Raw genomic sequence first — 26,679 nt, forward strand, 5'->3', positions numbered from 1 at the left:
AAAAAAAAAAAGAAAAGAAAAAGAAAAGCTCTATGTTAAATTGGGTGCACTGTATTTGTTAACCCAGCAGAACAGCCAACAGGAAATCATACTGACCTGGCTGACACAGCGCAGACATATTGGCTGCCCACGGGTGCCTCCACCTAGTTTCATCTCATATTTAAACACTGATCATCATCTTACAGTGACGTAAATGTACAGGCCTTGCATTACATTCTTAGAGATTTTTTTCCTTTATCAAATATACCATAGAGTATACATTTAAATGAGCACTCTCTAAAGTATCTCATAGTGTTACCATTGCCATTTCTAATAATAGTTTAGTTACTTGCCTCAGAATTTTCCTTAGAGCTCTTTTGAATCTCTTCAATAGTGTTTTGAGACAGTTTGGGAAGTTTGGAGACACCCAAAATCATAGTCGTAGGAAAAATAGAGTTAGAAAAATACAGGGATTTTGCAGGGATTGGTTCCAAGATCACTGACGGATCAAAAACCTTGGGATGCCCAAATCTCTATGCAAAATGGCGTAGTATTTTCATATGCTTCATATAATTTACTTCCTACCGTATAACATAAATCCTATCTAGATTACTTATAATATGAAATACTACTTCAAATGCTATGTAAATAATTGTTAAACTATATTACTTAAGGAATAGTGGTAGTAAAAATGCCTGTGTATATTCAGTACAGATTCTTTAAGTGTCTTTCTTAGCGCCTCTTTTCATTGCCAGGGCAAAACACCCAACACCCACATTTCAAAGAAGAATGGTTTGTTTTAGCTCACAGGGTGTAGAGGTTTCAGTCTGTGGTCAGCTGGCTCCAACGAAGAGTGTCAGGGCAGAGAGGTGAGGAGGAGCAAGCAGAACAAAAGCTGCTGGAGGCAAGGCAGAGCCACAGGGGCACAGAGTAGGGGAGGGAGCCACACCCTTCTGGCTGCACCCAGTGACCGGACTCCTCAGACTAGACTCTGCTCCTAAAATCACATTAGTTATAAACTCATCAGTGCACTAATCAAGCCATGATTATCACACCTACATTACACAATCCTCTCCCCAAAGGTCCTTGAGTACAGACAGCTGTGAAGGACGTCTAGCTAGAAACCTTAATAATAAGTTTTACTGTTTTGTTGAGACAGGGTCTTTCTATGTATTTCAGGCTGGCCTTGAACTCGTTTTGGAGCCCATGCTGGACTTGAATTTATAGTGATTCTCCTGTTTCAACCTCCTGAGTCCTGGGAATGCTGGAAGGCACCAGCATGCCTGGGTTCCCTAAATTTTTTGGATATTTTCAGTCTACAGATGGTCGAATCCACATGATGTAGAACTCATGTAGACCGACAATAACTGTGTAGTCAGGGAGTATGGCTGGAAAAATTCCCTGAATAATGCTATGTTTGTGCAGTTTAGTAGGTACAAAGTTTTCTCAGGTGTGTCAAAAATATTTTAGATATAATTGCAAATATTTATTGTTTTTAAACAATTTTATTGACACATATAACTTACTAGGGATATAACAGTCAACTATTTTTGTGATTATACTTGCCATTTTATGGTCATACCTTTCAAATTGTATACAGCAGCATAGAAATCATTATGTCTCCTTTTAGACTAATGAGATCTTTGCATTGAGGTCAATCCAGTCTGCTCAGTGACTTCATAAGTCTTATCTTTAGTGCCTTTTTCCATCGCAGTCCCAGGCCAATGGGCCCTTCTCAACCCTTGGCAATCCCTGTTCAGGATACCTTTTGAAGCTTAGCTTTAACTTTTCTTTTCTGTAAAAACATTTTTCACTTGCAGAGGCTTCTTACCTAGGAGAATGCAGAATGAAATACTGTGGTTTGTCACCAGAAGTCCTAGCCAGCCAAAGTTGATTAACCATTCAGGATTTGTAGTAACTCTCCACACTACCGGCCCTCTCTGGATCTATCCAAAGACACTTTCATGATAAAACATGAGGCTACTCACTGACAGTTGGCAGCACTATTAAAAAGCTAGTGCTTATTTGACTATGCACCATGAATTTACTCTTTCTACCATTGAAACCCTTGGTCTTTGCCCTTACAACTAAAAACCATTGTTTTCTAATAAACTCAGCTGCAGCAGCCACTCCACTCCTGTGGCTTTTGGTCTTTGTTGTATTGTCTTCTCCAATGAATCTCTTCTGCCTCTTTGCCACTTAATCCTCCTCAGAATTTATGGTCTATATCAAATACCAAAAATACCTAGCTGCTGCAATAGGTATCTTTAAAAAATACACATCTGCTAATATTCTTATTGTACCATTTATCTGACAAAAATGTATCCTTAATCATAGTATCTAAAACAATTTCATTAAAGACAAATTACTGTTATCAAATTTCATTTTTTATGGGTAGAGGTAGTGGTCATCAAAACATTGGTCTTAATACAGAGAAACGATGCAAATTCTCAAACTTTCTTTTTCCATCTGGGTCCAATAAGTAGAAAAGGTTAAGAACTGTAGTTCTGGGTTTTGTACTTAGCCTGTGAATATGAATGAAGACAGCCTATTTTTCTTGGCTCTTCTTATAGTCACTTCCCAAAAGCCAGAACTCATTTGAATCAAAGAATTGCACAAGAAAAGAGAAGTGAAGACATTCTTTGACAACTTTAGGAACAAAATCAGCTAAGACTATTGACAGTAAATGTAATATTGTTGCTATGATTGAGTTTGGTTTGTCCCCTCTGAAACTTAGGCTGAAATGCAGTCCCTATTTATAGAACATTTAAGAAGCGATTTAGGCTCTACACTTACAAGATGGGTGAATGGGTTATTTTGAGAGACAGTCTTATTTTGAAAGCCAGTGTATCTAGGTTTGGGCCCCCTTCTTTTGGCACCTTGGGACCAAGCTCCAAGAAGTCTACCACATGGTACCGACCCTTAAACTTGGTACAAACCACCAACCTAAATTAAAGGCTTTTCTTATAACCCACTGAAGCTGTAGTATTATATTATTAGAAATGAAAAGTGACTTCAGATAACCTGTCTCATCTTCTTGCATATATTTTTTTCTTTGCTGTCTACTTTGGCTCCCTGTTCTGACTTTATGGCAAAGTATCCAATGCACTATTGTTTAAGAAAATTGCCTGGCAAACTCAATAGTATTAAAACTCCAGTGATTCAAAAGGTGACTACATTTTTGTTTGAGGAACATTTGATTTTCAAAGAACTTATCTGAAGATGAAAATGTCAAACCCAATGGGACGAACTGCTAATGGCTGTATTTCGGGCTAAGGAAATACCTGATCAGAGGGACTTTCCAAACATACTCTGTGAGATGATTCACTGCCTCAAGGAAGACTGTTGTGAGTTTCTGGGCTCAGCATTGCAGAAAAATTACAGAATTATTGCCTTAGAATGAGAGATTAATGGTTGTGTGTGTGTGTGTGTGTGTGTGTGTGTGTGTGTGTGTGTGTCTCTGTGTGTAAATAATGACTGGCATTCAACAAGTACTTTCCACTTTCATTAACTCTTTGCTCATTCTTCAATCATCCCCTTTTTAGAATCCTGGAAAATGCTTTTCAAAAGTTGAAAATGAGCAAGAAACTTAAAGAGTCATACTACTGAGAAGAAATACCCACAGACAATATGTGGACTTAAAAATTGTCTTAATTATATGATGACAGTCCCTACAATTTTCACATCAACACTGATCTTTCCAGTCCACACACTTGCTAAGTCATCCCCTTCACCACGTACGCAACAAAGCAAAGGTTTCATGGTGAGTTGAGCAGCTGCATAACCTGTACACGCCAACAACAGAGTGTAGGTTTCTGACATCTGTACCTGTAACTGAAAGATATTTTGAAATGCAAAATTAAATAATGCCTAAGTATAATACTTTTTTATATGTTTTAACATATGTTTAATATTTTGATCATCCACTTTCTTTTAAAGACTTTGAAAAGTGCCGTTAAGTTCAAATGTTTTAAGAGGCCTGTCACAGTCTGCCAATATATGTATTGCTTATCTAAGATAAAACAAAACGCTGGGTAAAAAATAAAGAAGAAAGGCAAGAAGCAAGCCCCTCTTTGACTAGTATCTGAAGATGGAAGTGATGACATAACTGCACAATCGCTATAAGAAATGTCAACCCCTGGCGACCACTTCTATAGTCAAGGCCCAACCTCCTGGTCGCTTGTGCTGTCAGCCAGTCAAGACCAGAGATGTGGCTGGCTACATAAGTGTGACATCAGATTTCTCATTTAATCCATTATCTATTTGTATATCTCAATATAGTCTGTAGCTGTCTATTTTATTATGTCTTAAAGATATTTTGTTTATAATGATTTGTCCTAATTTATTTTCAAAATCAAACTACCAGGGGAGAAATTTAGTGTTTGATTTTATGCAAAAAGGAATTTTTATGTATATTAAATGAAAAATTAAAAATATTGGGTTTTCTATATTCTTAAAAGTATGTAAGTTCCTTTAGAGGTGAAAAGGAAAACATTAAAGTTATTTCATATGAATAAATTGGATTTCCTCTAATCAACATCTAGCTTTGGAGATGGAGAGAATATTCTTTTGTACTGCTGGAGATGTGCCCATAACAATATTGATATAATTAGTCTTTTTGCTATAACTCAGAATCCCAGGTCAGTGCAGAAGACCTTGTTTATTTAGAAAAGGCAATTTTCTGGGAAAATGGCTCATTAGCCTTATATTCCAGGAGTACACAGTCTGGTGTACAAATTAAAACAGCTCTTTAAGCTCTTTTATGAAAGTTGTGCCTGATGGGGCACTTCCACGTGCAATGAGGTTTGCATTTTCACATCTAGTGCTGCCAGGGAATCAGAAAAGGTGAGCTTTTGTACTTAGATATGGTACAGTTGTTGAGCTCTAAGATTCAGACATAAAAAATTGGGGAAGCTTTTATATTTCCCATAATTTTAGCTCTAAGAGCTTCTGTTAACACAGCACTAAAGAAAAATAAATTAGGAGATATATAGAGAGAAGATTTCATGTTATATTTTTTGGACAAATAATTGGAAAAAAGTCATATTAGGCTCTAGAAGTTAATGCCATATAATGTTACATAAAATGTTTTCCACACTGTGCTGAACTACACAGAAGGAGGTCAATTTATGATTCATTTGAGAGAGAGTTCTGAAATTACTGACTTGCCTGTGTAGATAGCAATTTAGCTTTAAGTTGCGTATTTAATTTAGCATCCATCACAGCTTCTCTTCCATCCTGATCCTTGCCCTGAACAAGATGTCATTTCATAAACCCAATTAAACATGGTACTTAGTTGGGTTTAAATACCAAGACAGACTTAATGTATTGTCCAATTTCACAGATCAGCAATGTTTCTGCCCCTGCATCCCTCGCCCGTGACAGCAGAACATAAAGGAGCTGTCTGTGCTGGAGGACAGTCCAGAATTCAGAGAGCAGACACCTCTCTCCTGCAGACGCGTGACTGGGGGTTCTTCATCCACAACGTCAGAGGCATCTGATTTCTGCATGGTAATATTTTTGTCAGTGGCAGACCACATAGATGATGGTGACCCCCTAGGTTTATATTGCCTAGTAAGATAAAAGTCTTAGTTTGTGCAGGCCTCACGGTTTTGCACAATGCCGAAATCACCTAAGGGTCCATGTCTCAGAACCTGTCCCTGTTGCTCAGTGGACCTGGATGTGCAGTGTGATTAATACACCATCTATGAATTTTAGCCCTTTTGAAAAAAGGCAGAATGATTTCAGGAAGAGTCACTTTCTACTCGTTGAATTAAAATTTTAGTAAAAAGTAAATCAGTACAATTTCCACCAATATTTGAGTTGGGTTTCTGAGTTGGTACATTTTTCCAATTAGAAGACACTTTTGATTTATTTATTATTTTATTTTATTTTTTTACAGTGAGGCATAAGCACAGAGCAGTTTTGCTCTTGTCCCACAATGGTCTGTGTCCACTTGCTTTTGCTTCTCCAGTTTGGGAATCCCCCTCCAGGTAAAAATTACTGAGTGCTGATAAGAACTATACTGGTAGTCAGATACCGTTGCTGTGTCTGCTCAACAGCCACAGCACCTTTTCTTTAACATAATCCTATCTTGTGCATGTTTGTACTGCTGCACCTCATCCAGGGAACATAAATTCCTTTCTCAATCAGAGATGAACCACGACTGGACAGAATCACAAAAGTTGTGGCAGCTGTTATTGAACTATTTATCCTACTGATTTCTTGTCTTCCAATCCTTCACTATGCCTCAACAAGGAAAGAACTGACCTGTTTCACTGCAGCATTGGTTATATGATTACATTACCCTTTGCATTCTAATATGGTAGAGGTGATAGTGTATCTATTATAAACAGGACTTCTTAAAATTTTATTAGTATGCTATGTAATTATTATTTTCATCTTGGGGAACTTGTACAATACATGTAAGAACTGCATCCTGCTCATTTTTACTGCCTTCCTCTACCCTCTCTTCTTCCTCCTTCCATAAATCTCTTTCTGTCTCTAAAGAGTCTACCTCCCTGGGAACATGTCCCTGTCTCTTCTTGCACTCCTGCTCAGCCTTAAGGGAATCATATGCCCAAGGTAGGCTCCATCCTTTAACCTGGGTCTAGAAATAAGAGAATGATGAAACATACTCAAAACTCATCCACTGCATGATGTACATTGCTGTTACCAATCCATGCAGTCACAAGGAAGAGGGAAATGCTTACTATTGCAGATCACTGATGTATTGGCACTTTTATTGAGTGCCGTTGGAGTAAAACCTGACTACCAAAATGTTGGTGTGCCACACAACGTTGGTACACATTTGTAATCTCAGCACTCAGGAGGCTGAGGCAGGATGATCTGAGATAGTTTGAGGCCAGCCTGGGCTGCTTTGTGAGTTCAAAGAATCCCTGAAGTACACAGAGACTCGGTTTCAAAAAAAACTTCAGTGTAAGTACAGTTGTATGAGATTCCTTTAATGATGAGTAGTTGGCCAGTTGTACCTAACAGGATGTATGTAGAAAGAAGGCCAATGAAAGGAGCATATGAGGAAGGTTTTAATCTCTGATGAAAATGGTAGCAAAAGCATGAACTTTTTGCTTTCTTTGATTCGATTGCTTCAAGTCATAATTATTGGACTTATGATAGTGCTTTTATCACTGGGAGGAATTACACAGGATGAAAATCCGACCTGCTGAGAATGGCAGAGTAGAAATGTAGAGACAATCTGGGTCCCTGATAACATCACGGAATTGATGCGGGAAACCTAATAACATACATATACGAAGTTCTTATATGGAAAAAAATGTTATTTTATTTTTAAATCACTATTAGTAATTCTTCTGTTTCTTGCAACCAAATATATGAATCCACTGACATAGGTTTCTAGAAATACATTTGTCAGCACTCTGTTTAAGACAGACAGTTTGCATATAGACACAGAGATATTTCAGAGCTCTCATTCTGCATAAATTGTGCTAGTTTTCATTTAAAAATGTAATACAATATTCCTTTACATTATAGTATCTATACACTGCAAGACTACTGTGTCATTTTCTAAAATAACTGTATAGTTATCTATGGATGAAGGTATTATGCCTTCACATTAGGCTAGTAAAAATTTAGAAGACTAATCTGTTAACTTTTTAAAAATGTATTTAGTGCACGGTCTACAGGATCTCACTACACAGATCAGACTCATAGTGATCCTCCTATTTTCAGCCTCCCAAGTGTTGGGATTACAGGCATGCACTGCCACTCCCAGTCTCAATCACCATCTCAGTGTGCCCCGGGAGTGGAGCCGGCACGGCACGCTGGGGATCCAACCCTAGTCCCTGCATCTGCCTGAGCAGGTGCTTTAATTCACTGAGCTGTCTGGCTGGCCTTAATCTGTTAACTATTATCCCCAAATTTGAAGAGGTATAAAAAGTTGAAGAATATTAAGTGAAATTTACATGACATGTGATTTAAATCTTTGTTCTCATTTCCACCTAAAGGAGTGCTAAGGCATGAAGCAGATAAAATGAAGAAGGAAGGAAGGAAAGAATGAAGGGAGGAAAGAAAAGGAAAGCAAGCAGAAGAGAGAAAAGAAAAAAGAAAAAACATTAAAAGGAAAAATGAAAAAGAATCTCTATCATATGATGTTGCCCTCCACTCAGTACTAAGTTAAATGGATTTTCTGAAAAGATCTTCAAAGTAGATAGGATATCTGAGTGTGTGTGTGTGTGTGTGTGTGTGTGTACACAAGTGTGTATCCATGTTTGCTCACACAGATAAAATATAAAATTGCTCTCAAATATCCAAATTTGGGAAACGTTTCAATATACTTCTGTCTCTCTCAGTGTATGTATTGCACTTTAGAGAATGTAGCCGGTAGTTCCAAATGGGTGCACCATGGTACGCTCCATCAAGCAGCGTGTGAATGTCCCATCTACTATGCTGCCTACATTTCCATTTTATTTTGATTCACATTGTTATAGCCATTTTCTTCTTTCTTTCTTTCTTTCTTTCTTTCTTTCTTTCTTTCTTTCTTTCTTTCTTTCTTTCTTTCTTTCTTTCTTTTTTGCGGAACCGGGGATTGAACTCAAGCCCTTGCGCTTCCCAGGGAAGCTCTTATTCTACTGAACCATTTCCCTGGCCCCCACTATAGCCTTTTTCAAATGATGCTTTTAAAGTTTTGAAATAATTGCAAACTTAGACAAAAATGGTAGGTAAAAACAAAAAAAAAAATCTGGTCTTGGATTGTTGGAGCATTAGTTGCTGATCTGATGCCCACTCACTTTTAAGATGCTTGGGATTTATTGTTTACAAAAAGGATTTTCCTACATAACCACAGCACATTTAACTGCTTTGCTTTATTGTCATTAACATATTGCTACTATGTAAATTTCAGACCCAACTCAGGACCCTCGGTTTCCATACTAAGCCCCCTTCCTCTTCTACTCTGGCCCCAACACCCATTTGCTTTCCCCATTCTTGAATGTCGTCCTCAGACTGTGACTCCTGTCCTAGGTCACCACAGGCCACATGGATGCTCTTCTCATCCTTCCCAGGCTAACCAAATGCAGGCCTCTGCCTGCCCCTGTCGGGCTGGCCACTCGACCCATGGCACCTCTGGGGCAAGGCCTTTACATCCTGCTTGGATTCTGGCATTCCCAGACGGGCTCCCACCATGCTTGCATGAATTCCTCCTGATCCTTGGCTTTAATCCCTGCCACCACTCCTATCCAGGCATTTTCTTCTGCTGACTGAACTCTAAAATCACTCTGCGCTGTGTCTTCCTGCGGGCACCCTTTGCTGTGCCCTGACTGCAGAGCCACACTCTGTGCCACACTCTGTGCTTTCTCTGGTGGGTGTGCTCTTCTCTCCAGCCCTTTGGGGGCTAGACATTAAAGCTAGAAAACACTCATGCTGAGGTTTGTTCATCCTGTTTAGATTCCAGTTCCCCATGTGGGGCCACCCACATGCACTGAAGACACTAGAGAATCAGAATTCCAGGGGAAAAATGAAGTTCGTAAATTTGCTGGAAGGAAATTAAGGAACGGCTCACGTTCGTTACCAACAAACTCTAAGAAAATAGATCAATTAGTTTACACGAAACTGGAAAAAGGAAGCTTTAAGGAAAGAAGAGGCTTATAACTTTAAAACAGTTCTTTTCAATAATAAGAAATGGAGTTGTTTTTGAAAGAACAAAGCCTACCCGATTGCTTCATATTTTCTCACATGATTTCACATTAATGACTGTGGATGTAACCTATTGTTTCATATAACAATGCCCTCCACAGCACACACCATTTTCAATGTAAAACCATTTCACTAATGCCCCCTCTGACTCTCCTTACCCTCTATTTCTTTCCTGCCTCTTTCTGTCTGCCTGACTTCGAGAACTTGAATTACTCACTCTGCATGGAGTGATTCAGCTCCCACTAATAACTTCATGCACTGTGTTTTCCTCCAGTGTGGGTGCAAACTAATAATCACTGAAAATCTGAAAGAAGCAACACTCTTGCACGTGATCTGGTTTAGAGACTCAGTAAAAATTGTTGCTGCTGATTTCAATTTAAAGGGTCCAGGGTCTTCTAAAGCCTCTGTGACATATACAGACTTTGAGGATGAAATCAACGTACTCATTCCTTCTGTTTTTTTTTTTTTTTTTTCATTTTTTTTTTCATTTCATTCCTTCTTTGGTCATGCATTGCACAGTTAGTTACATCTTAGTGTTTCAGGCCAATAACAAAAGGGAGGCATGCAAACAGGCAGAGTAGAGTGTGGTCAGCACACCAGTTTAGAATCAGAAGTGCACTGTAGACGCTAGAGGATGGGAGAAGAAAGGAACCAAGAACATTGCAGGATGTGGGAATCCCAGGATCTTGGCTGGTGTTCTGAGCCCAGGTTTGCAGATTTGTAGAATTAGAGCACCACAGGAAATGCAAGGAATCATCTAGTACAGTTACCTGTTTTGTAGATTCCAAACAGAAGTAAATCAGCCTAGAGTTACAAAAAGCCTCCTAGTACTCAGGAATAAGGCCAGGAACTGAAATCTGGGTCTACCAATGACTGTCCGCAGGTACATTCCAAGCACATGGTAAAGCTTTAGGATTTTATAGGAAGGGCTGGCCAAATAGCTCACCTGATTAAAGCACCGGCAAGTAGGCTCAGGGGTTTGGGGGGTTTGATCCCCAGGGCTACTGTTCTGGCCCTGCCCTCAAGGCATGCTGAGACTTTGAGACTGGGCATGGTGGCATAGGCCTGTAATCCGAGCTCTTGGGAGGCTGTAAACAAGCGAATCACTATGAGTCTGATCTAGTAGTGAGACCCTGAACACCCTGTAGACCCTTCCCTAAAATACAAAAAAATAAATAAATAGAATTTTATATGAAATAAAGCACAACCAGAAAAAGGTGACTTGGGGTCCTGTACCTGGCATGTGAAACACGTGAGAGAGTCAGTTTGGGGCAAAGAAAGTAATGAACACATACCTACCAATGAACACATATCTACCACATGAGGAAAGGACTCAGAGAAATTCACAGTGAGTCTTTTTAAAAATCTTATTTATATGGTGTCAAATGGGGGGAGGGTAGATCATTTCTCAGCTCACTGTGTTTACAGGGGCTTGAAAACTGACCTCATTAGACACATATGTCATAGAGTGAGGCTGTGCCAGTGTCAGTTTTTATTTCATTTTTACTTACCAAACTCAAAGAGCATAGGGAAATTCTCTCCACTCAGTTATTTAACACCCCTTCATTTTCACACTTGTAATTATAACATATGAAGTTCCTTGTTTGGGGAAAGATATTCTTACACTGAAACACAAAACTTTCCCTGAGCAGCCACGTGTTCATTCGGTAAGCAATTTCTTCATTACACACCAGAGGTCAGTATTGGCTTGTTAATTTACATGAACTATTAATTTTTATTTTCCAAGTTAACAAAAATGAGAAACAAAATACCAAGGATAGTTGATACATTAATGCTTTGTTATTATTCCCCTTAAGCAAGAGTCATCTGGGTAAATATGCACTAATCATGAGTGGATTCAGAAAGAAATTAAAAGAAAGAAAAAGTTATAAAAATGAAGGTTGCCTTTGCTCTTTAAGAGGTATTCATGTTTTATCTTATGTATGCTAATTAAGCAATGTTTGCATGCATTTGTTATGATGCATAAGAAATGTTCATGCTGGACATGGGGGTGCATGCCTGTAATCCCAGCACGGAGGAGGCTGAAGTAGGGGAATGACCATGAGCTGAGGTCAGCCTGGGGTACATGGTGAGTTCAAAGCCAGCCTGCACTTAAAAGAAAAAATAAAAAGATAAAACAAGCAAATTTTCACAAGTTGCAGGACCACATATGCTGAAAGTGGTTTGTAAAGATAACCATAGTGTTTGGAGCCTAGGAAGTAAGGGTCCCATTCAGATTTTCACACCTACAATGGTATGTCAGTTTGGGGGAGAAGAAGATATAATGTAGATGCATGAGATGTGTCAACAGCAGTTTAATAAGGATTATGAACACCTAGATTAATTGAAAGACTGAGTAGAAAGAAGAAAAGACAAAAGGCAGATCAAACTATCAGGATGACTACTGAGACATTAAAGGTTTTCCCTGGATGGGAAATAGTGTTGTTCTGCCCCATTCTACAACATACAGCTACAGGGATGGGAACTGCATGTAAGGCAGAATTTTTAAGAATCACAGCTTAAATCCAAGGTATTTCATTTTCTGTGGTGCTATTATAAAAGGTATTGCTTCTCTAATTTCCTTCTCAGTGTGTTTTGTTATTGACTTTTAGGAAAACCTGTACTGTAACATCATGTAACTCGGTGGTGTCCCAACTTTTCTGATCAAGGAGATTATGGAGCCACAGAGGAAAGTGATTGATGATGTAGAGTGTGCCTAAGGAGAGTCACATGGAAAGAAAACATTCTCTCAGGCTTTTATGGAGAGCACATTGGCCAAGCAATGGCCATGACTCATCCACATGGCTGACAATGACGAAAGTTCTACAATCTGAGGTACAGGATCTCAGGATAAATCCTGAGGGGATTTGACTGACCTTATCAGATACAAAAGTTACATTTCTTGTTATATAGGTCTTGCTTTATCTTGGTCTTAACCATCCAGCAGAAAAGAATGAAAACGAAGTATAAAAAGTAAAGCCATATTAATATGCTGAGCTGTAAAAGGCTCGAGTCAACAACTTCTGACATTGCCAGTCTTACGGAAAACCCACTACTATTATGGACTACTGGACTATATTGGAATATTTTGCTGAATTCACACACCTACAATATTTAAATGACAATGGAATAGCCTTCTCTGACAAAACTAAACAAAAAAGGGGGGATACAAATGAACGATCATTTTGTATCTGTATATTCAAAATAGGATAGATATACAGCTACATTCTCTTAATTCAAAGAATAGAGAGATTTGTTCTAATAGTGTTTGTGGACAGGATATCATGTCTGCATCTTGTACAATGATTAACCACTAAGACAACAATATGCAATGTATTAATTATTGAAACTGTGCTTGCAATCTGTTTTGAAACTATGTAATTGCTATTTGTTTCCCAATAAAATTATTTTTAAAAAGTAAAATAAAGTACTTCAAGAAATTCTGCATATAAAAAAATTCACAGTGAATACTGAAAAAAAAAGAATCATAGCTGTTCTAATGTTTCTTGCTCAGAACACCACAGAAAATTTGTCAGGATAATGTAGATGAATTTCAAAATCTTTTACAAACTACAAAATTGACTTTGTCAATTAAATTTACAATCTCTAACATCACAGGCTCTGTGACATGAAAATGTAAGCAATCTCGTGGATATCACGAACTCAGCTCTATTCAGGCATTTGTATTAGGTATGTCCTTTAATCATACCCCTTAAATCCTCTAAAATACAGTCCTTGTACTATATAAATAGCCCTAATATTTTAATCATAAGTTGTGTTGCAGCATCATTTGGACCATATTGTACCCTTTTATTGTTTATATTTGTGGCTTTAAATTAGGAATAAAGTTTTCCTTCCGGAATAAATTTTTCTATTAGGAATATGCTATTTTAGCGTCTATAGCACCTGGTACAATACAATGGAGTTAATAGATAATCAGAAAATATCTATGGAGTGACTGTTTCTTTATCTGTTACGTAACACATAAAGGCACCCACCTGGCCTCACTGAGTTACTCTAAGGATCACACAAGATAGTGCATCTGAGAGCTCTAAGAAAAATATGGTGTTATACAAATGGAAGGCATTATTATTTCAGAGAGGTTCTCAAAGTTATAACCTTCCACATCAGCCAGAATGTAATGGCAACTCAGGAACATTTTTAAAAACTTAATCTAAAAAAGAACTTGTCCCTTCTGGGTGCAAATTATAACACTCCTGAAAAAAATGGTTGTGCATATTTTTTTGTTTGTTTCTAAATAGCATAATGAGCTGTGGTCTTTCAGGGAAAATGTTGTTCTGATAGAAGTAATTCACAATGTGGAAAATTGCCCTTGTGTACTTTCAGGAAGGAACTGCAAACAAATGAGCTATTTTGTCTTCTCGAGCAAAGGGACTTACCGGGCTGGGTGGCAGCGGCTCAAGCCCAGCTGGTCAGGAATTCACTAAGATCATAATGTGACAGTCGCTCAGATGCAGATCGGCACGACAGCCTGCAAATGTGCCTTTGGAGGCAACATGGTTTCTCAGGCTGATAATCTGCATTTTTAAAGGTCCCTAAATACAGGTTTATGGAATAATTCGTTACAGCCTTAAGGAACTCTTATGCTACTCTGCGAAAGTCATCTATTTTGTGCAGTGTACTTGTTCAGATGGCCAGAGAGTCTTGGTTTATAGAACTACTTTACAATAGTTCTTTCACTTCTTAAGAACTAGTTTTCCTATCATCTATCTATCTGTCTATCTATCTATCTATCTATCTATCTATCTATCATCTATCTATCTATTTTTTTTGGTGGAACAGGGATTGAACAATCTGATCTATCTATTTCTATTACAGTGCGGGTGATTAATCAAGGGCCTGTGCATGTTAGGATAGAGCTCTTCCTCTAGCTCCAAGATAGCGCTAGATTTGTGAAACCCCTGTTTAAATTTCCAAGTGATAAATTTAAACCTTGAAGCAGACAACATGCTCATAAATAAGGAAAAAGAGAAATACTTAGCTCAAAGTTCATAAAAGCTTCTAGGTAAATAAAAAAGAAAGATTTTTTGGGGGGAGGGGGTGCTGCTTAGGTTGCCTTCAGGGCAGGTCTGCTTTGGCTTGAGGATGAGGGGATTGAACCACAGCATCCTGAGCCTGACTGCTTTGTTTCAGCAGGCGCTTAAACACCTGAGCTAATGGACAGGCCACCTTTAAACAAAAAAGAGAAGAGATAAATGATTAAAATATAACTTACAATATACTCTAAGAGTATATTACATTTTCATAACTTCTTAAAATACTTGTAGCCCTTGAACATGATTTTTCTTATTAGATTACAGTAGGAATATTGTGAAGTACAATGTGTATGCTTTGTAGGTGACTGAACTGAAGTTAAAAGAGGCTACATAATTGATTTTATATTTCATTATCTTCAGAACCCAGCTCAAAGTAGCTCTTAGGATAAATGCTTGTGCGGGAGCCAGGCCTTTGGTCCTTTCTGCTGTCTGCCTCTGGAGTGTCCTATGTTCTTCCCCACTATCTCTGAGCTTTCCCTTTATCTCTTAGCCAAATATCTGATTCTTTTATCTGGAATTCTCTTTCAAAGAGAGTTGACTGGGTATAGAAGTTCTTTCTAAGCTTGTTTCGGAGTGAGCCTCTAGTTGCTAGAGCCAGTTTGGGCTTAGGCAAAGTTGGAACAGTGCTTGGGAAATTATTAGTTCTAGAGTTAGTAGACGCACTAAGGCAGTCATCAGTTTTCTCTGTGATGTCTTAGAAATCCCTGATGTTCCCATCTGGGGGAAGATATCATTCCAGCGGTCAAAAGTGAAAGAAAGCTTTAATGACACAGAATAGTGAATGTTTTACATGACTCTGGCGCTCAGTATGTCTGCTTCTACCTATCCTGAGACAGGCACCGTACTTGACAAAAGAATCCCGCCCCTTTAGCGTATCTTGCGCCAGTGGGCGAGGAAGGGTGAAATAATAGGCTGACACTCAATTCAGAGTTTGGAAAGAAAGGGGTTACTTATAGGACCCCATCCTCTAGCAAGCAGCTCCAAGACCTTCCATGATTTACCTCTATCTTCAGACACCAAGGACCAGCTATTGAGGGTATTAATAAGGGCTTATATTAACTTTTGGGGACCAGAAGACAAACATCATTAGTATTTAAAGACACAAAATCTCAGGTGTTCAGCTCAGTGTGAATGGGTTGGAGCTACAGTTCTAAGAAAAAGTCCTCCAGATCCTGAGGTACTTCCAAATGCATGGGACATACAATTTGAGCCAGTAAAAGTAGAATAATTGTTTATATAGGGACAATCCTCTGACCTCTGATACTCTATCTTGGACAGGAAGATTCTTAGAATTTTGTATTTACAAAGTATTACATTTCACCTGTCTCAGTTGTTTTGCCTGTTTGCTCCATCATTTAGAAGGAGTTGCTTCAAGAGAGAAGTGGTATCTTGCTCATGTCCATCATGTCAGTGAAAACTATAGCTTCAATAATCCCATAGGCACACGGTGTTCATTCAGACATTGGTCAGGTGAGAAAGGGTTAGAATTTGGGGAGAGGGGAGCTTTGTTGTTGTTGTTGTTATTATTATTATTATTATTATTATTATTATTATTTTATGCATTTAATACAGGGTCTGTAGGGTCTCACTACATAGGTCATTCTTGTGGTAATCCTCCTGTTTTCAGCCTCCCAAGTGCTAGGATTACAGGCATGTGCCACCATGCTCGGTCTCAGTTGCTGTCTCAGCATGCCCCATGGGCAGGGTTGGCACAGCATGCTGGGGATTGAGCCCTGGCTGCTGCATCTGCCTAAGCAGGTGCTTTAGTCCACTGAGATATCTGGCTGTCCCTGAGCTTTATTATTTAATAGGATCTTAGTGGATGAATTTCTTCACGGATGCAAATAGGGACCACAGCAGCATGTTTGATAAGATCAAGCAACACTTATTTCCTAACTGAATAGATACCAGTAAAGTGTTACAAATTATGTCTTTGTCTGTGTAAAAAGATATGTGGAATATGAAACAAGTCCTTGTTTCAACAGGACAGTAGAATACCTGTTGTTACAGGGACAGCTCAAAGCGATAGTCCAGGATCCAGGGCTGGAGTCACCTTTCCTGGGAAGGAATAGTGTGTAACAAAAGAGAATCAAGCTGAAGCTCAGTTATCAGAGTTGAATGCCTGGCGAATAGTCAAGTAAGACTTAAGAAGAGACTGAGTGGCTGGGGAGATAGCTTGGAGGTCCAAGTGCCTACCTGGCAAGCTCAAGAACCTGGGTTCAATCCCCTGCACTATGTGCAGTGCCAGCTCTGGAAGCCCGGGACCGCCATGCAGACCACCAAAACCAGGTATGATGTCACATGCTTGTAGTCCCAGTGCTGGGGAGGTTGAGACAGGAGGATCACTATGAGTCTGAGCTGCATAAGGAGGCCCTGCATTAAATAAATAAATAATAAATAGTTTTTAAAAAAGAAGAACAGACCGGGCTCCACTTAAACCAGAACCAAGACATCACACTGGCACAGAGGCAGAGGAAACAGGATAAACCCTGAATGTGGACACCTTGAAATAAAGCTGTGCATGGGAATCTGCCAGTCATCGCGCCAGGCCCTGTTCTGCCAGTTAAGGCACTGGGGAAGCCACCAGAAGACTTCGTGTTGCCGCAGGTCATAGCGAAGAGATGGTGACTGGAAACTAGGACAGACCTAGCATTTGCAAAGATTGGATTTGATTGGGAAATGTTTGTTCTACTAACAAATACTAATTTAATTTCCTGACATTTATTCCAGGATGTTTACAAGAGCTAATTTCCTTAGAAATGGTGATTTTAAGCATCCATTATAGGGAATTATGTTTCTTAGTTGTGTGCACCTTAGAAAAATGTCGATTATTTTTAAAAGTTGAGACTCACTGAAATATTAAAGAGAGCAGGAGGAAAAAGCTTTTGCAAAGTGCCTTTCTAACTATGCCTCACAGATGAATTCTTCAAATAATTACTTGACATATTTATATGTACATCTTTAGCTTAATATCTTACTTAATTGTCCAACAAACTAATTCAATGTTGTTTGCGATGCATTAAATGAACAAAAGATAAACTGGGTAATAGAGAATGCAGAGAATCTAGTGGCCCATGAAATCACTGGATTTGCAAAGTGATTTTCTTTTCAGGGTTGTGCGCTATCTGCGAGCAAAATCTGTTGGCAAAGCACTTTAGTGGCAACCATTGGGTTAGAATGCAGAGGCATTAGAAATGCCACATGGGGTCAAACCAATGGGCCATCCAGCCCAGCCCATTAAAGGCAATGTGAGAGGTGTTTTGGAAAGCAAGGCTGTTCGATGTGGCATCAGTTCATAGTGTGGGATGTATTTAACATATTGCTTAGTGAACTAGCATGTAATGTGTGATTCTATCTACAATTTTTACAAATTTCTATATTTTTCTACAGCTCTGCCTCTTTTTGTTGTATGTTCCATAGTCATAATACCCAATATAGAAAAAGAAACATTCTCCTCTTCTAATTGTAAACAGCAGAGATTTGCCAGATTTCCAAAGATCTGAAACTCCTACAATGCCTTAAACTACCTCCTATCTCTCTTTTCTCAGAGTAGTTCTCAAAATGTTGTCCACCAACTTCGGCAGATAAACCATTAGAAATAAAAATTCCCAACCTTCACTTCCAGGCCTGCTGAAGCAGAAAGTTTGCGGGTGGATCCCTGCAGGCCTCCAGATGCTTCCGAGGCAGTGGGAAGACTGGGAGCCGCTGTTCTCCACCACGCTCCCTCCTCATCTTGTTAACTTTTAACTCATCTGCTGCTCCTTTAGATAACACAACTAGCAAAAAAGATTGGAGATTTGACACACTGGAGTGAAGAAGAAGATGACCTTCATAGTGGAATCAGTAACTACTCAGCAGCCTAGGGCCACTCAGTGCAGGCTCAGGCATTGCCCCAAAGCCCACAAGTATCACATCATAGAAGCACAGTCTGAGCAGATGATTTCAAGTAATGATTCTTATGTCACAATGCAGAGATTACCTCATACATGTTACATTCAAATTTCTCCGAGGAAAACACAAATTATTAAGGTATTTTGAAGGCATTTCAATAAAAGTGAAATGTAATAAATACACTTAAAAATGACAGAGCAGGGCTAGTGAGACAGCTCAGCAGCCTAAGCACCTGCCTGGCAAGCCCAAGGACCCGGGTTCAATTCTCCATATCTCATACCCTGCCTACAGCCTGCTAAAACTGGGGGTGGTGGTGCATGTTTGTTATCGGAGTGCTGCAGAGTCTGATACAGAAAGATCACTATGAGTTCAAGCTGTGTAGTGAGACCCTGTATCAAATAAATAAATAAATTTAAAAATTAAAAAAATTACAGCAAAATTATGTATATATGCTTATGCACGTGGCATTCTTTTTATTTTGAATTATTTTTATTTTTAAAGAATTCAAAATAGTAAAAAAAAAAAAAAGGTGGCGTGAGAAATGATACAAATTTCATTAAGCAATGTAATAGGAATTCAACAATGGTTGCTGTATTGAATGGTGTTATCTTCAAAGTAGTGATTTAGGTTACCAGATATAAATTTGTATGTCAAATAAGTCACCAACAGAGCATGTGGCATTCTTAATAGAAAATCTGAAGACACTAGAAACACTTACCTTTGTATTACTCTACATCCTCTCTTTGGAGTACAAATTGTTGCCCATTAGCTTTTAGATGTGTACCAACTGAGATGTACACCAAAACAGAAGGATTCTATGATGTTGAATCAAGCATCACAAGGACACAATCTCATGGATTTGATCATGATGGTGGGCATTCATTAAACATAAATACATCAAAGCTTGTTTTTAAACTGAAATTCAAACTTCACAACTTTTGCCTTTACTGAACTGCATATCTGCACAACTCTGTGTTGAGTTTGTGTTTATTGAAGAGAAAATGTCTTCATATGCTCTGCCAAGCCTTTCTGGATTCATATTGACCTACATAGGACACAAATCCTAGACTAGCTGAGTGACAGGCTGGCATAATAGCAAAAAGAATTTCTCTAGTAGCACAAATATCCTCAGAGCGTCTTTAAGTCAAAATTAAGAATTTGGTGAAAAACATTGTTAAATTCAGTGAGAAAAAAGTTGTAATTTTCTCATATTCTTTGTCACCTACTCTCTGACATGTTTTATCAATTAAGTTGCTCTCTTCTGGATTTTAAATAGGATTTCTAATAATAATGTGAACCAATTCCATCATCAAGCTGTTTGTGATCTTTACAATTTTTGCCTTTAATAATTACATGCTGAACCTGCACTCATGATATGCGGTGGTTTGCTAGAGGATTGTGATATTAACTGGGTAGACTCTTTCCTTGTCATGATGTGGTCAATGCCACCATCTGAATGACTGTCACCACAACTCCTACAGCAGCTAAAAGTGATCAACCAAGCAGATGTGAGGATTTGGGAAATACCCCATTAATGGGGCATTAATGACAGTAACCATTAATCACAGAAACCAGCAAACAAATGTAGCTACCCAGAACTCATTAAATACTAGCCACTACAACTTACATTCAGAAAATCCCGAAGGACAAAATGATGACTATATATTAACAAAAACTCACTGCTCTCGATTCTTGGATGACTAAGGATCAAATCAACAAGCCTAGGAGCTTTGCAATGACCAGATTGTCAGGACGGGCCTAGCCCTGTATTGTGATAGCAAAAGAATAGGAGAAAAGTATTGCTGGTGGCATAGAAGTTTAAATTACAGCAGGGATAGATTAGGAAGAACAAACAGCCGGCTAAGGACTCTGAAAGCTCTGAGAGAAGTGGAGGCACCAAAATGGAGACCCAAGATTCCAGTTCACTCAATGTTCTCATAAACAAGCTAACTATGAAATGCTTAGTTTTGTAATAATAGGTTAAAGTCACAGAAAAGTATAATCCAGAATATAAAAATCCTTACATTAAAGTGGCTATACATCATGGCTTTTCTTTAATACTTGTGTGGCGTGTTGGTGCTCCTGTGTAAATATGAACAGTGCTTTCTTTAACTCACAAAAGTGTTCTGAGAAGTGGGGTGTGTGTGTGTGTGTGTGTGTGTGTGTGTGAGCATGTGCATGTGTGCACACACAAATATACAGGCACGCATGATTAGGTGTATATAGCTTTTGTTTCTGTTTTTGTTTGTTTTGTAACAGTGAAATGATACAGTTACCTGTAGCGTCCTTCTAAAAGTGGCTGAATAAACCTCATCAGGTTGTGGGTGGCTCACCTCTCCTTCTGAGGCTGAATTCCAGGTTCTTTTCATGTTGAACAAAGAATTCAATGAAACTGGCAAAACAGCTGAGACAAAAGGTACAATAGATATTGCGAAAGGAAAAGAAACTGCTCAATAGGGAGGAAAGAACTGGAATGTGGGAAAGGAGAAAAGAAAAAAGAAAAGGAAATTATACATATACATACATACACACACACACACACACACACACACACAGCAGCTAACATAATTGTACCCCTATTTTTATTAATTTATTGAAAGGAACAGGTAATGCTTAATCTTTTGACCAATTTTGTGTGCTATGTCTGGCAATCTCAACAATTACTTTAAAGACAATATGCAATATAACAGCCATTGTTGAATTTCTATCATCTCATTTTCTTAAAATTCTGTATTGTTTCTAGGTTTTTTTTTTTTTTTTTAATGGAACAGGGAATTGAACTTAGGACCCTGTGCTTGCCAGGTAAGCACTTATTCTATTGAGCTATCACCCCAGCCCCCTATAATTCTTTGTTATTTTTATTCTCTTTAAAATAAAAGCTTTAAAAATGTTTAATGAGTAAGAGTATTGAGTGGGAGATGAACTGGCCCTGCACAGCCTGCGCTGCGTAGCATGGCTCTGCACTGCAAGGAAAAGAGGGAAAAACAAGACAAAGGTCCATCTTGGAGGACACGGACAGGGCTTCCTGAGGACAGCTGTGAGAGCAAGCTCTCCATGCTACCTGCGTCCTTTTCTGTCATCGAAATCTCAGGAGAATTCATGAGAACTTCTATATACGGGTTCTGAGTGGCCATGTGGGGCCCCTGCCCCTCTTGTCAGCAAGGCTGCACTATGCCTTATCTCTTTCCTCAACATTGTTGCCCTGAAACTTTCACTGAATGTTCACTTCAGCATTTTCATTGAGTTTATATTACTGAGAAATCTTATTTTTAGCTACTGTGTTTATTTTGTATAAAATATAGTTTTTCAGTCCTCTATTACTTACATTGCTTGAAACAGCACTGTGCAATATTACAAATAATTTAATCACCCATATTTTTAAACTATAACTTTCTGTATATGTTTTCATACTTCTGTAGGATAAATTTTTAAAGTTTTTTGATCGATTAAGAAACATTAAGATCATAATTATATTTTGAAGGATAGTCATATTTTAAAACCTTCAATTTATTAATTCTTTTAAAGCTTCAAGTTTTTCTTTAATAATATTCTCATTTTAAGATAAGAAACTTGGATGTTTATGGACATAAAGATTTCATTTTTTAAATTTTTTTATTTTTTAAATTTATTTTTATTTTTATTTTTTCTGGTGGAACCGGGGATTGAACTCAGGCCCTTGCACTTGCCAGAGAAGTGCTTATTCCACTGAGCCACCTCCCTGGCCCCTACAGCCAAAAAGATTTCAATAAAGGAAGTCAAATTGTTAAATATTTTGTGTAATCAATCTGTTGTGAGATTGTTACGCCAGCCCATCTCTCAGCTAGTCTAGGATTTGTGTCCTGTGCTGGTCAGTATGAAACCAGAAAGGCTCAGCAGAGCATGCGAAGACATTTTCTCCCTAAAGAAGCACCAAAACAACACAGAATTATAGTGAGTATTAACTTATTTATGTATTTATATCTGTATGTATTTATTTGTTTTTAACTTTTTTTTCTGGTACTGCCTTTTAGAAACTGAGGAATTAGCCAAACAAATGCACCAGGGCCCATAGGAGTACCGGCTATTCACAGTGACTTTTAAGACCCTTCAGAAGTCTTGAGATACATTCTAGGATCTAACAAAATACCAAAAAAAAAAAAAAAAAGGGAAGGCAAGAAAGAGGAAAGGAAGGAAGGAAGGAAGGAAGGAAGGAAGGAAGGAAGGAAGGAAGGAAGGAAACCAACAAGAAAGAAAAGCCAACAAAAAAGCTTGTTTATTTATTTATACATACATACGTACTGAGGACTGAAGCCAGCATCTTTGTGCTGTGCTATGTCCCCAGCCTGCTTAAAAATTGTACCTCAACACACGGTCTCCTTAAATTACTAAACTGCCCAGACTGGGCTCCAACTTGCCTGCTTTGGCCTCCCAGAGTGTTAGGATTATGGGAGTGTTTCACCATACTCTGCTTCATTTATCTCTTTTTCATAAAATGTTTTCAAATATATCTCATTTGGCAAGATGTCTGAGTTTCCTCATGTGTTAGACTAGCCCGTCAAACAAGCCATTCCGTGTAACTGTAAATGCACTGATCCCTAGACGTTAGCGCTCTCTGAGGCTGGTGACCTAGTGGCTAAGTATCTCGCACGTGGAACCGGGCTGGCTGGTGAGCAGCCAAGACTGCTGACTAACTCCCGGAGTAGTGAGCAGCATGGCCGTGCTGGGTGTGAGGTGGCTGAGAAGCACTCCAGCTTGCACCAGAGCTCTGCTCTCATTCACTATCTTCTTGCCTTTCTGGTGCCCAAGGGGCCCATTATGGGGACGGTGACAGAGGTGCACCGACACACGCCGCTCACCTTTTTCTCGTGCCTAGAACACTTGCTTGCTTGACTGCTCCCTTCCTTTTTCCTTTTCCTTTCTTCTCTGTATTCATTCCTCTGACCACCCTACTCCAGCTCTTCCTTATATTATCACTAAATGGCAAACACAGACCCCAAGGAAGGCACAGATGGCAAGGATGGGGCTTCTGCCAGGGAAAAGCCAGGGTTTTGTCAGGGAGAGAGACCTGTGTGGAGAGCATTAGACAGCCTGCTGGGCGCCATGATTGTGCGCCCAAAACATTAGGAAAGCACAATAACTGTGCTAGTAGTAGGAGGAACTGGGCCGGCTCTTCAGAGCACATGGCATCTGTGGAGGGGCTGAAAGCTTGTTCCTTCTGAGTAGAGGACAGGGGAATCGTTCACATGGACCAGGCCTTCGGGCCAGGGTTCTGACTGCATCAAACAAGCCTGCAGCATGGAAGGCAGACGCAGCTGTCTCTGCCCTCTGTCACTGTTCTGGCTTGACACGGATGACAGTAAATCAAGTTGCAATTCAATGATTTTTACTTGCCCCCAAATATGTCACTTTTAGTTGGGAGAGAAAAATGTTCTCTAGTACTTTGTGATATTAATGCTAGAAATGTGACCCAATGTATCTAGCAAAGCCCACAGAACTCTACACCACCGGGTGTGAGCTTTAATGTGCACTGCGGATTTCGGCTAATAAAGCCATATCAGCACTGGTTTATCAACAAGTATCCCACACCAGAGCCAAATTTTAATAATAGGGAAAAGTAGGTAAGGACTAGGGAAAATGGCATGTGAGAATTCTGCGTTTTCTGCTCAATTTTTCTGCAACTCTAAAACTGGTTTAAAAAAATCAGTCTATTAACTAAACTCAAGACATTTGCAAGAAAATAGGCATACCTTATATAAACATAAAGAAATTAGACACACAAGCTTAACTATCACGCAGTTTCTCTTATAAGAGAATCTCAAAATGTATATAAAGATCAAAATAAAAGGTAGACACTAGGAAATAGGGAGACAGATCTTGTGTAAAGATGACCAGATCAAGAGATGGAGAAAACTACTGTGGCAAAGCACAGCAACCAGGGGTTCAATCCCCGGCCTGTGCACTGACCCTGCCCTCAGGGGTGCGCTGAGATGGTGATGGAGACTGGGCGTAGTGGCGCGCACCTGTAATCCCAGTGCTTGGGAGGCTGAAAACAGGAGAATCACTACAAGCCTGAACTAGTAGTAAGACCCTGTACACGCTGTAGACCCCATTCTAAACTCATAAAAAAAAAGATGGAGAAAAGGGGAGGGGCAGGGGCACAGACAAAAAGAGAATTAAGAAGTGTTGTGGACATGTGCCAACTCCATACAAAGACTGTAATAATTGTGCGATGCAAACATGTACTAATACACAAATAAAAGTTGGAAAGGGATAAAACATACTTGAAATAATGTGCCTAGCTTCTGTCAGGTCCCAGCCTTTGTAAAATTTAGAGCGGGATTTTGCTTTTCATAGTTTAGCCAAAGGACGTTTTTTGAAAAACTTTTCAGTGACTTTTAATACCTCTAATGATTTCTTCAGTAACTGGGATAAACGCTTCAATATCCTATTTTATACACACTGTTTACTATAGCCTACCTCCAAAGGTAAATTCGTGGCTTTTAGATCACTACTGAATGTCCAGGCTGGGGAGGAAAAAGCATGATAAGACAGATGCCAGGTAAGTGGGTAAACATAAGCATCGTTCGTGCTCTATTGAATCAAGACCAACACTGCATTTGCTATGTCTGGCATGAAGCCTCATGGACATATCAGGGGTGTGTGTGTGTGTGTGTGTGTGTGTGTGCATGCGCATGTGGGCATGAGTGCATGCCTGTGTGTGTTTTCCTGAAATCAACTCAGAGCATTTCACAGAGTAAGCTTAGTCATTATTTTGGATAATTTTCTCCTTTTTATGAGTGTTCTTATTTATCTTGCCTTCCAGTTAGAGGAAGCCTGCTGCCATCTATCTACACAGACTGTGCCGAAGTAGCAAGTATCCTAACCTCTCAGTGGGTTTGGAACCTCACATCTAGGAAAGCCCACAGAACTCTACACTACCAGGTGTGAGATTTAATGTACACTGTGGATTTTGGCTAATAAAGCTGTATCAGCATTGGTTTATCAACAAATGTCACACTACTCATCGTCACATGTCTATGGGGGCTTTGCTGCCACCATTAGTTGAGGAATTAGGTTGGTGGATAATGTACTGCCTGCAGCATCTGCACTGGTGGCAGCAGTGGAAATGGTTCCAGAACATCTCAACTGACAAATAAGGGCTGTGACTGGGGAAGACACATGCTGTATCAACTATAGCCTATTGGCTAAAATTAGTCATAACCACTCAACATTTCAAGGGCAAAGATATATAAATCGTAACAAGTTGGTGAACACAAAATACCCACGATGGTAGAGCTGACAGTTCTTGGTAGATTGGAGTAGGGGTAAGAGAAATAGATGTAAATGATGGTGTTAAGGTCATTAGTCTGAGAAGAAGCAGGGCTGAGACAGTGATGCAGTGAGTGAGATCTTGCAGACCCCCAGATTAGGGAAGGTCTCACAGGGTCAGCACAGATCACTATTGGTACATATATGACGTCCAGAATGTGTTACATGCTGCACTCAACCATTGGCTTGCTTCACTTAGTCCTGGCCCTGCCTAGTAGAATGGTATCACCCTCAGCTGGGTTGAGGTGAACTATATAGAAGTGGGTTGTGAAGGTAGGGGATGTCAGCAACCTTCTCTGGACACGGTAGGTTTGAGGTGGCGATTGCTCACTGAAAAGGAGACCATCTTGTAGAGGACTGGATCTGAGTCTCAGGGGAAAATATTTTAGCTCTTATTTGAGCATTCTCATGAGTGTAGATAAACTCAGGAGGGAAATGAGGTTACAATAGAGGTTCAAGGACTAAGACATTATACATTTCTTTAGAAAGCAAAAGAGGAACCAGTAAGAGATTTTGAAAGGGAGAAGTCAGTGAAAGAAGGAACACAAGAATGTGGATTCCAGAAGACAATGCTTAAGGGAGAAGAAGAGAGGATAGAAAAATGGATAATTGGAAAAGAAAGGAGAGGAGAGGACAGGAGGGGAGAAAAGAGGAGGACAGGGGAGGGGAGGGAAGGGTAGGGGAAGAGAGGGGAGGGAAAGAAAAGAGAAGAGAGGAGAGGACAGGACAGGACAGGAGGGGAAGAGAGGACAGGAGAGGATGGGAAGAGAGG

At 39.3% G+C, this 26,679-nt stretch overlaps 1 pseudogene; it reads left to right on the forward strand.

Moving 5' to 3' along the window:
- The window catches only part of LOC101569803, a 53,874-nt pseudogene that overhangs the window by 24,441 nt on the left and 2,754 nt on the right, over window positions 1-26,679 (forward strand).

Source organism: Octodon degus, unplaced genomic scaffold (assembly GCF_000260255.1).
Source record: "Octodon degus isolate 3935 unplaced genomic scaffold, OctDeg1.0 scaffold00014, whole genome shotgun sequence".
Taxonomy (NCBI): Eukaryota; Metazoa; Chordata; class Mammalia; order Rodentia; family Octodontidae; genus Octodon; species Octodon degus.